The sequence below is a fragment of the Squalius cephalus genome (assembly GCF_949319135.1).
Source record: "Squalius cephalus genome assembly, chromosome: 4".
Taxonomy (NCBI): Eukaryota; Metazoa; Chordata; class Actinopteri; order Cypriniformes; family Leuciscidae; genus Squalius; species Squalius cephalus.
The window spans coordinates 46,135,949-46,145,347 of NC_137125.1; positions in this window are offsets into that span (position 1 = coordinate 46,135,949).

The window sequence follows — 9,399 nt, forward strand, 5'->3', positions numbered from 1 at the left end:
TGTCATGAAAATTTATTCATTTATTACCAACCAACTACACTGATTGTCTGTCTGTCTAAATCTTTTTTATTTTGGGATATAATGACTGAGACAAGTTTTTTATATTCACCTTAATATTAAAAGATCAGTCATGTACAGTATGTATAAAGATGTTGACTTCCCATAACTGAATTGATGGTCTAAAATAAGCAGTATGAGGCATACGATCAGTGAGTGTGGCGTGCATGACACCGTTTTGCACACTAGTGCTGAAATGCAGGGTTTGCGTGTGAAAGGTTCCCCTCACTGGAGCACTGCCATGGCTCGAAGCACAATTCAGCCTTACTCACCTGTTGAGTCAGCCGTCACACACAATCTCCAATTTCACCTCACACAGACACCAGACAAAAAGACAAACAAAGAAAGTTAAATAGAAAAAGACAAAGAGAGAGTGTGCGAATGACAGCTGAGAGCTCAGAGAAAAAGAGTGACAAGACCGAGAGGACCAACATATGAATATAGTTAGCGGATTAAAATCCCAGCAGAACTCCTCAACATGGTTGTGCAACACCTTCAACGGTTCTCCAGCCCGTACATGTGCCCGGACGCACAAACAGTTTGCTTAAACACTTCAGCATCTGTCTGCACAGTAGCACACTGCAAAGCGTAAACTACAACTGTTATCTGACTGCTCCTCAGAGCTCCTACAAAAACAATGTCCTCCCAGTTCTCCAGCTTTACAATAACACGACAGAGACCTTCTCAACAGCCTTCAGATGTAAACGCAGCAGCCAAAACAGTCTGCAAAGGCCACCATGTTCCATCTGTACCGTTCTGGAGCAAAAACATGTTTGTGAAGACCTTTACCGTGTCAATGAGTTTCAGGCTTTTAAATTGTCACCTGAAGATCCTTTTATGTTCATTTTAAGCCATATTCTTAAGGGATAGTTCACCACAGAAGGACACCCTCACTAATTTAAGGTGAACTGTCTCTTTAACTGAAAATGGAGTGCAAGCCTGTATATAACAATGACTTAAGAGGAATGTCTATTTCTATTTTGGGCCAAGCAATAAAATTAAAGATTTTGTTTTTAGTTACACTGAAATATAGCCATTACATTTGATTACACTATAAAATTATAACAGTCACATATTTGCTCCTGGTTTCCCTCCAACAGGGTAAACACACACAGCTTTGACAACTTATGCAAGTTAGAAACAGCTACTGCCTGTTAACTGCTATTTTGGATCTAGTATAGTTATCTAGTACACTGTAAAATGTGATAAGTTGACTTAACTTAAAAGTGAGGAAACTCACTGCATAATTGAAAAAATTAAGTTATGTGAACTTGACAATTCCACATAAGTTTTTTCAATCAAGCATCAAGTTTATTTACTTTAAAAAAAAGTGATCAGTAGATTTAACTTAAAAAAAAAAGTTAGGGAAACCAGTTGCTTTAAAATTTTAGTAACCGAGGTGGTCTCAATCCATTTTATGACCAATAACCACATGCAAGACACAAACTGTTATTGTTAAATGTGTAAAATATCCAGATATGCAGCAGGCGATAAAGCAGTTTTCTCACAACCTTAATTTGCATGGAAGGCTTATTCGCCAAATATTCCCTTTTGGAAGGTTTTGGTTTATGAGTTAAAAAGGTTGTTGGGTTAACATTACTTGAGTCTGTTAAAAGGCTGTGATTTAAAAAAAAAAAAAAAAAGCAAGTTGTTGAGATGCTATGTTTGAGCTACAATGGTTGACGGATTCGTCAAGCAAAAACTCAGATTTTCTCTTTTATAAGCATATCATGCAATGGTTTCATAATTCATGTTTTAGATATTTATGTTGTGAAAAGTTGACAAAACCCAAGATTCTTTGTTTCAATATAACAGTGCATCCTAAGAGAAATATTCCCACCTGTAAGGTTAGCCAGGTGTAATTTCATCCGAAGGGACTTTTGGCCTGCGTGCAAAGAGGGCTTTGCTCCCCATCGCAGAGAATAGACCCGGGATGCTGTGACCTGATTTCTCTGCTCTCAATTTCAAGTGTGATTGCTCAATTTCTGGTCTGTTTGTGCACCAAAGTGACCTCGGTGTCTTCACAATGCAACGTCTGCAAGATCTCACAAATACCTTGCAAACAACCTTATTTCATCAACAAGCCTCCGTGGGGATCTGATAATTCAACTCAAGAAATTCAGATGAAAGAATCCCGCATCTGAAGTCAAAAGACGTTTTCTGAGAAATATACCATGAGACCATGAAGTCAAAATACATAGTAAAGCGTGGGCTACAAAATTGTTGTGTTTAAAAAAAAAGATTATCTCCTCTTGTCGAAGGGAATGAAAACAAATATACAACTATAATAGACCCAACGAAGTTCCAACGAAATTAAACATTCCACTTTTAGTGCAAAACAAATCCAAAATAGAATTGTTGCCTTTACTGTACTGATTGCATCTGAACAGATTTACTCTTTTCCTGTGAGTCCAAATCAATGTTTAGAATACAGCCAGATGAGCAGATACTTTACTCTCCTAAAATTAGACGAAAGCAGGCTGGAGGCAGGGGAGATAATTTAGTCTATGGAAACAAATTAGTTTATTAAAAGAAGTTAAGCAGTAAAGGTGGGCAATGACCCAAAAGGGGACTCTATGGTATGAAAGGTTGCAGGTTCAATCCTTATCCTTGATTTCTGTGGCTGAATGTGTTGTGCATGGTGCTAGCAATACCAAAGTCATGGGTTCGACTCCTGGGGATCACATGCACACTGATCAAATGTGCACATTGAACGCATGCATGTCTGCTAAAAGCATAAGTGACCCAAAAACTGTAAAGATGAACTGGAGCCTTGCACAAAGCTCTTAACCCCATTTTGAGCTGGAGAACTAGCTGTAAACAGCATATGGAAGATTACTTTTTGATGAAAAGCGTCTGTTAAATTGCAAATAACTTAAGATAAACCAACAAGGTCCACTTCAGATAACACACTCTTCCGTTCTCTTGCTGTTGCTTTTCCTCTCACACATAAGTAAACACAGAACAATGCATTAGTCTTTGTGCATTCTGACTTATCAGAGTTTCAGTATCTCAAGCTTAAACAGATACACATACAATGAGCCTCCCACTATCCTTGATGGGTGCAACACTTTGCCCTGCACTGGTAAAACAATAACAGTGTCGCCATGGACACCAAACCAACAATACTGTCCTTCATGACTCACTCGAATTTTTTAAAATGTCCCTACATTACTAACGTACCAACAAGACTTCCCTGCAGGTACTGATAAGATGACTCATCCCTTTATTCCAGAATTATGTTTTCTATTTCAATAGATTAAGTTGAAGTCTGTAAAACAATGATTTTTAATCCTGCTAATGATCCTCATATGTTCTGTGGCACAATTTCTATTCAAAAGTGAATTGGGCCTCTTTAAAATTCACACTATCATTGGCCTTAATTTGATTTCAGACTCCAGTCTATGTTAGGTTACACTAGAATCAATTTTACAGTGTAATTATACATTTCAGTAAGTAATATTAATTACATGTACTTATAGGGATAGGGTTATTGTTTAGTTTAGGGTTAGTTGTATGTAGTTATCCACAATTTATATTTTTTACTACGGTAATGTGTAACAAGGACACTGTAAAATAAAGTGTTGCTCCATATTATCATTTGAACATTGTAATATGAATTCACATTCTTATTCATTATATTAAAAGATCAGTGTTATTGTTAACTAAAACAAACTATTAAAATACTTTATGAATTGAAAAGGCTGAAAAAAGCCTTTTCAGCCTTTTCAATTAATAACACTTTACAATAAGGTTTCATTTGTTAACATTAATGTAATAACTAACATGAACTAACCATGATAATTACATTTGTTACAGTATATTAATCTTTGTTAATGTTTGTTAATAGAAACACTGCTGTTTATTGTTTGTTCATGTTAGTTCACAGTGCATTATCTAATGTTAACAAATACAACCTTTGATTTTAATAACGTATTAGTAAATGTTGAAATGAATATTAACTAAGATTATTAAATGCTGGAGAAGTTTTGATCATTATTAGTTCATGTTAACTAATGAACCTTATATATTATTAGACAACACTTTAACATGTATTGCAATGCAGACCAGCTAAACCCCAGTGGATTTGTTTTCACATAAAATTGAAACGCTTCAAGTTAAAATACACTAATCAAAGCCTATACTCAAACTGCTTTAAAATACACTAATTGATATACTCAAACTGCTTTAAAGGGGTTTTATTTATTTTTAATGTTCACTTATGAGTCAATTCTTGAAGGATAGTGAAAATGAAAAACAAACAAAAAAACAATGAATATGAAACTCCTCAAGCTAAGTACTGGTAACCAGAAGGTTGCTGGTTTGAGCCCAATAAGGAGTAATCATCATTTTGCCAGTCAGCAACACATTTAACCCCTAGATTGTTCCCTGTAAGAAGTGCACTGGAGGTTTTTGTAAGTAGTCATTTAACAGACACTTAACTTAACCCAGTGAACCTGATTTTAAAACTGCATTAGTGTCTCATTCATTAGCATTAAAGTCAAAGAATATAAAAGGAAACCTTGCCACTTTCTGTTTAACTTCCTAAAAACTGGTTCAGCAAGATAACAGTTTCTCTGCAAGCATCCTGGGTGTGTAAGAACACAAAACCTTGACAAAACAAACCATTTTTCATCTTTTATCTTACAAGCATACAATCTACTCTATATCTTTAGCTACAAACAACAAGACCGCAAGGCTTAGCTAACACAAACAATCAGGCAGTCAGCTACAGATAATTATCATCATTACTACAGCAGAAGGCGGAATAAATGTAGTTTTAAAGATCAGTCTCAACAATCAGGCAGTCAGGTGCAGATCACTATCATCACAATTACAATGGAATGAGTAATCTAGTTTTTAAGACCGAGGTGATAGAGAGCACTGTATGCTAGCAGAGGAGTTTTAACAGCTCAAGTCATTCACACACACACACTCACACATGTCTGGTTCCAGCTGTTTCAGTAACAGCTGGCGAGTGCATTACTGCCATCACAGACACAACAAGATCGAAGAGTAGCACAGGAAGCCCTCGATTAAAGCACTTCCTGTCTCGCTGCCTGGAGCATTGTGGTATTTGCGGTGTCGTTTTTCTTCGAGTGTGAGAGTATATCGCCAGATTAACTTCCTCATGTAGTTTATTAGAGTAATATGAAACCAGTTCTTCTTAGACCACGTAGAAGCAATGGTGTAGAAACACGGCAAATATCAGCTCTTTAAGCCCAGTGCACAGACCAAGGGTTATTGCTGTATATGAAAATTGAGAGGAAAACTATTGTTTAAATCAGGGTTCACCAATCTCGGTCCTGGAGGGCCGCTGTCCTGCAGAGTTTAGCTCCAACCAGCTCCAACACACCTGTTTGAAAGTTTCTAGTATGCCTAGTGAGACCTTGATTAGCTGGTTCAGGTGTGTTTAATTGGGGTTGGAGCTAAACTCTGCAGGACAGTGGCCCTCCAGGACCGAGATTGGTGAACCCTGGTTTAAAGCGAGACGCTAGTAAGGCTAATCACACTGATAACAGATGGAGATAAATATACGAAAAGTCAGTGGGCATCACATATGAGTGTGTAGGCATAACGACTCCATACATTTTCTGAAAATTAAACTGCTATTGTGTATTGTATTCAAAAGTTCTGACTGTGATGCAGCATGAATAATATATCATTTTAAGTTAGTTTATACTTCTACAAGCAGAAGATAAATTGACTTGATACGTTGTTTTCTTTGTATTTATCAAGATCAGTCATGGGTTCCTATTTTGGATTTAAACTCTGGCCATGTTCTATTTGGTTCCTCAAATTATGAATTACTACAACTAAAGTGTTTCTTTATAAAGTAACATCGCCAACTACTGGCCATGAATAATACAGCGCTTTTATTCGTTTTCGCAGATCCGTGTAAACAGGGACCGTTTTGACAATGTTGTCGTTTTTACGCGAAACTTTTCAAAAACGCAAAGGATTTTTTTTCCCGTTTTTAGTACATCATTGTCGTGTAAACACCCTAATACTTAAACTAAAATGATAAAATTATTTAAAAGAAAAAAGTCAATCATTCAAATCAATCATTTAATAAACCAATGCATCACAAAACTTGGTGAACATTCAAACATTAAAAAAAGCATTAAAACAAAAGCAAATTAAAAAATGCTAACCTTACTGCAAACTGAAAGTGTTTTTTATAGATAAAGGATTCAATTGAAATGTCTGTGGAAAGAGCGGTGTCAGTTTAAAAAGGGGGAAACAGTAAATTGGATTCAAATGCAACCTGAAAGGCGCCTGAAACCATATAAATGTCACGTCATAATGTGGTGTTCTAGGTGTTGGACTGCAGCCAACATCGTCTTTGTCTTGACTGTACGAGGAGCAGAACGTCTGGGGAGTCTCGGTCTACTTTATAGTGGTGTCTGTTTTACATTCTGAGTCATTGTCAGATCGGCAACAGATGTTATCGCAGTAGTGACTCAAAATCTATATCATAATGTCTGCCAGGCAGGAAACCTCCGTCTCTGTTTTACACAGAGGAATCGCTGGTGTGATCAACTAAATGACTCTTCCCTGTCACTCTCTTTTTTCCTTTCACAGCCTCACAACATTGTCTTAATCATTCCCACTCTATAGATAACGTCATAATTAGTCGAGCTTCTTGCAGTAAGATAAACAATAGTAACACATCTTGATTTTTCACACTTAAGATTAACAATCCTGAGTTATCTTGTCAGTGTTTTATATACTTCAACCCAGATTTGCAGTCTGACATCTTTGATCCTACCTAAGGTAACATTAGACAAATATAGGTAGGCTAACTTTATTTCGATAGTCCACTTTAGACATTCTACTAAATATAAGTAACTTTGCAAGTACATGACATTACCAGCCATTAGAGTATTAGTAGTAACACTTGATTTTGATGCTCCCCAACAGACACTATACTGACTAAGTAGGTTTGCAAGTAGGCCTACATGTCAACTTATTCTACTAACCTAAACCTAACAGACTATTGATACTCTAATGAGAGTTAGTCGACATGTAGTTGCAAAGTTACTTATAGTTAGTAAAATGTCTAAAGTAACCCAAAAATATGCAACTGCTTGTTCATGTGAAAATGTCTCCACAGAATGTTTACTCTGGCTGTATTAAGTCTACTGAAATGCGCAAAAACAAATAAGTCTGCCTTTGGACATTTTCACCCGTCTCAGACACTGAAATCAAGTTGCATGTAGAAGTTTCTGTGGCTGTGCAAACCTCATGAATATTTAATGAGCTAAATGCTGATGCAGTTTCTGATTGGTTGTCTGACCTCCTTTCAAAGTCTGCAGTTTTAAAAGACCCAAGGTTGAACGTAGTGAGAACCTTGAAGGGACAAAGCCTGTTGATTCACTACAAGGCTCAGTATTGACAATACTGGGTCATGTTTATTTTATTTGAGGGAAAGCTGAAGCCTTGCATTTTGTAACCAGACTGCTCTGTTGTCGCATGCTATTACTTACCAGAGCTTTCTAGGACTCAAACACTGTTAAATAACAGATCTAACCCTGCCGGAAAAAAAGCACAGCTGTCAATACATCACAGCAACAGAGAGCGAGACAAAGATATTGATGTATTGAAATTGCCTCATTTTAGATATGAGGTCACATTGGTTTGTTTAGACGCGCATTACATGATCATGTCTGGGTCTGTGCTAGGTTGCAGTGCCATAGGCCTAATTCTAGCCAGGCACTACAGCTGTTCCAGTAAAGTCATCTTAGGTGAATCAGAAATATACTTAATCCATAACCAATTCCAGCTCCCCATGAGCCACCTTTGGCACACATATCTGAGCAGAAAGTCGACTAAAAAAAAAAAAAAATCCCCCCTCCCCCCGCGATTGTATCTTTGTTTAGATTAATTCTCTCCGTAACAAGCAGGCGACAGAGATGTGCGCTTTATCTGTTTTGACAGTTTCACCGTCATGACATCATACTTTGTTCTCGGCCGGTTTGGTCACCCGACAGGATGCGCCAATGGGTTTTCCTTCCAACTTTGTACGCCTTTCTCTCTGTTTACTATCACTTAATCTTTCTGCTGTCTGGCACACAACAATGAGCAGTTTTTTTGCCTGTATTTTAGCACATACCACTGGGGCCGGTGGACCTGCGGACCGCTTTGTTCCAGGTTTAGCCCTCATCACTGAATGTTCAAAAAGATACAGCAGACAATAGGGCTAGTGAGAAAAGACTGTTAAAGTTGTGTCAGTTCTAATCTAACAGACAAAACGCTTGTTAGCCAATTTGTTATTTGAACATGATAGTCAGATACGACACTTATATATACAAAGGTTTGCTGTTTGCTAACCTGCTTCTCCTGTTTGGAGTACAAACAAGATTTACAAGACTGAAGAAGCTAGCATTAAAAACCATCAAAACACATCAAAGTTTGTGGTTTGCATTTGCCTTTTCTTTTGTTTCATATACCTAGCAGGAACATATAGGCTCATTGGAAAAACGTGCCTACCTATATTTACCTATAACTCCAAAAACACACCATGAAACAATTCACTGCAGATTCCAGCCGTCCATAAACTCCACAGTTAGGTAGAAAAACAACTGTAGAGGAGCATTTTGATAAATATATAAACTATATTCTTCAATATTTAATGTATATTTGAATAAATGCATCATGAAATGAACTTTTATAACTAAATAACTTTGTCAACTAACTCTAATGTAGTATTAATAGGTTAGGGAAGCTGACGCACTTGCAAACCTACTTATGGTCAGTAGAATTGTTTAAAAGTTCTCACACACACAAATTTGTTAATATCCAGCCATATTATCAATTGATAATAAACACTTATTTTTGCAGAGTTCTTTGCAAAATATATGTGACCTAAAAACACATTTCTAAACTAATACATTTTGACATTTTTCAAGTAATGTCTTTGCTGTTAAATTATGAGTACGTCGTCTTAGTCCCATCTCTACCTGTCAGGCACTTTCATTTAAACTAATGCGGCAAGATCCAACAACTTCATTGAACTTCTTTCTGCCTCTATACCCTGCATGTGACATCCAGTCTGCATGAAGCAATTGTAAACATTACCAGTATGTAAGAACAAACAAAAATACAAAGCGAAATTGAATTCGTGAATTTGTTTTCATACAGTACAGTATGCAACTGTAAAAAAAATAAAAATAAAATAAAAATGCATAGACCAATAAGAGATTCAGCCTTGTTTACACAGCATCTGACAGACATGAACATGACAATGTAGAATAATTTAATTGCTATATGTTGTTAGCTCAGGTGACAGAAAGTGGACAAATAGACAATGGCAAAGCAAAGCAGATGGTCTGATCTTTC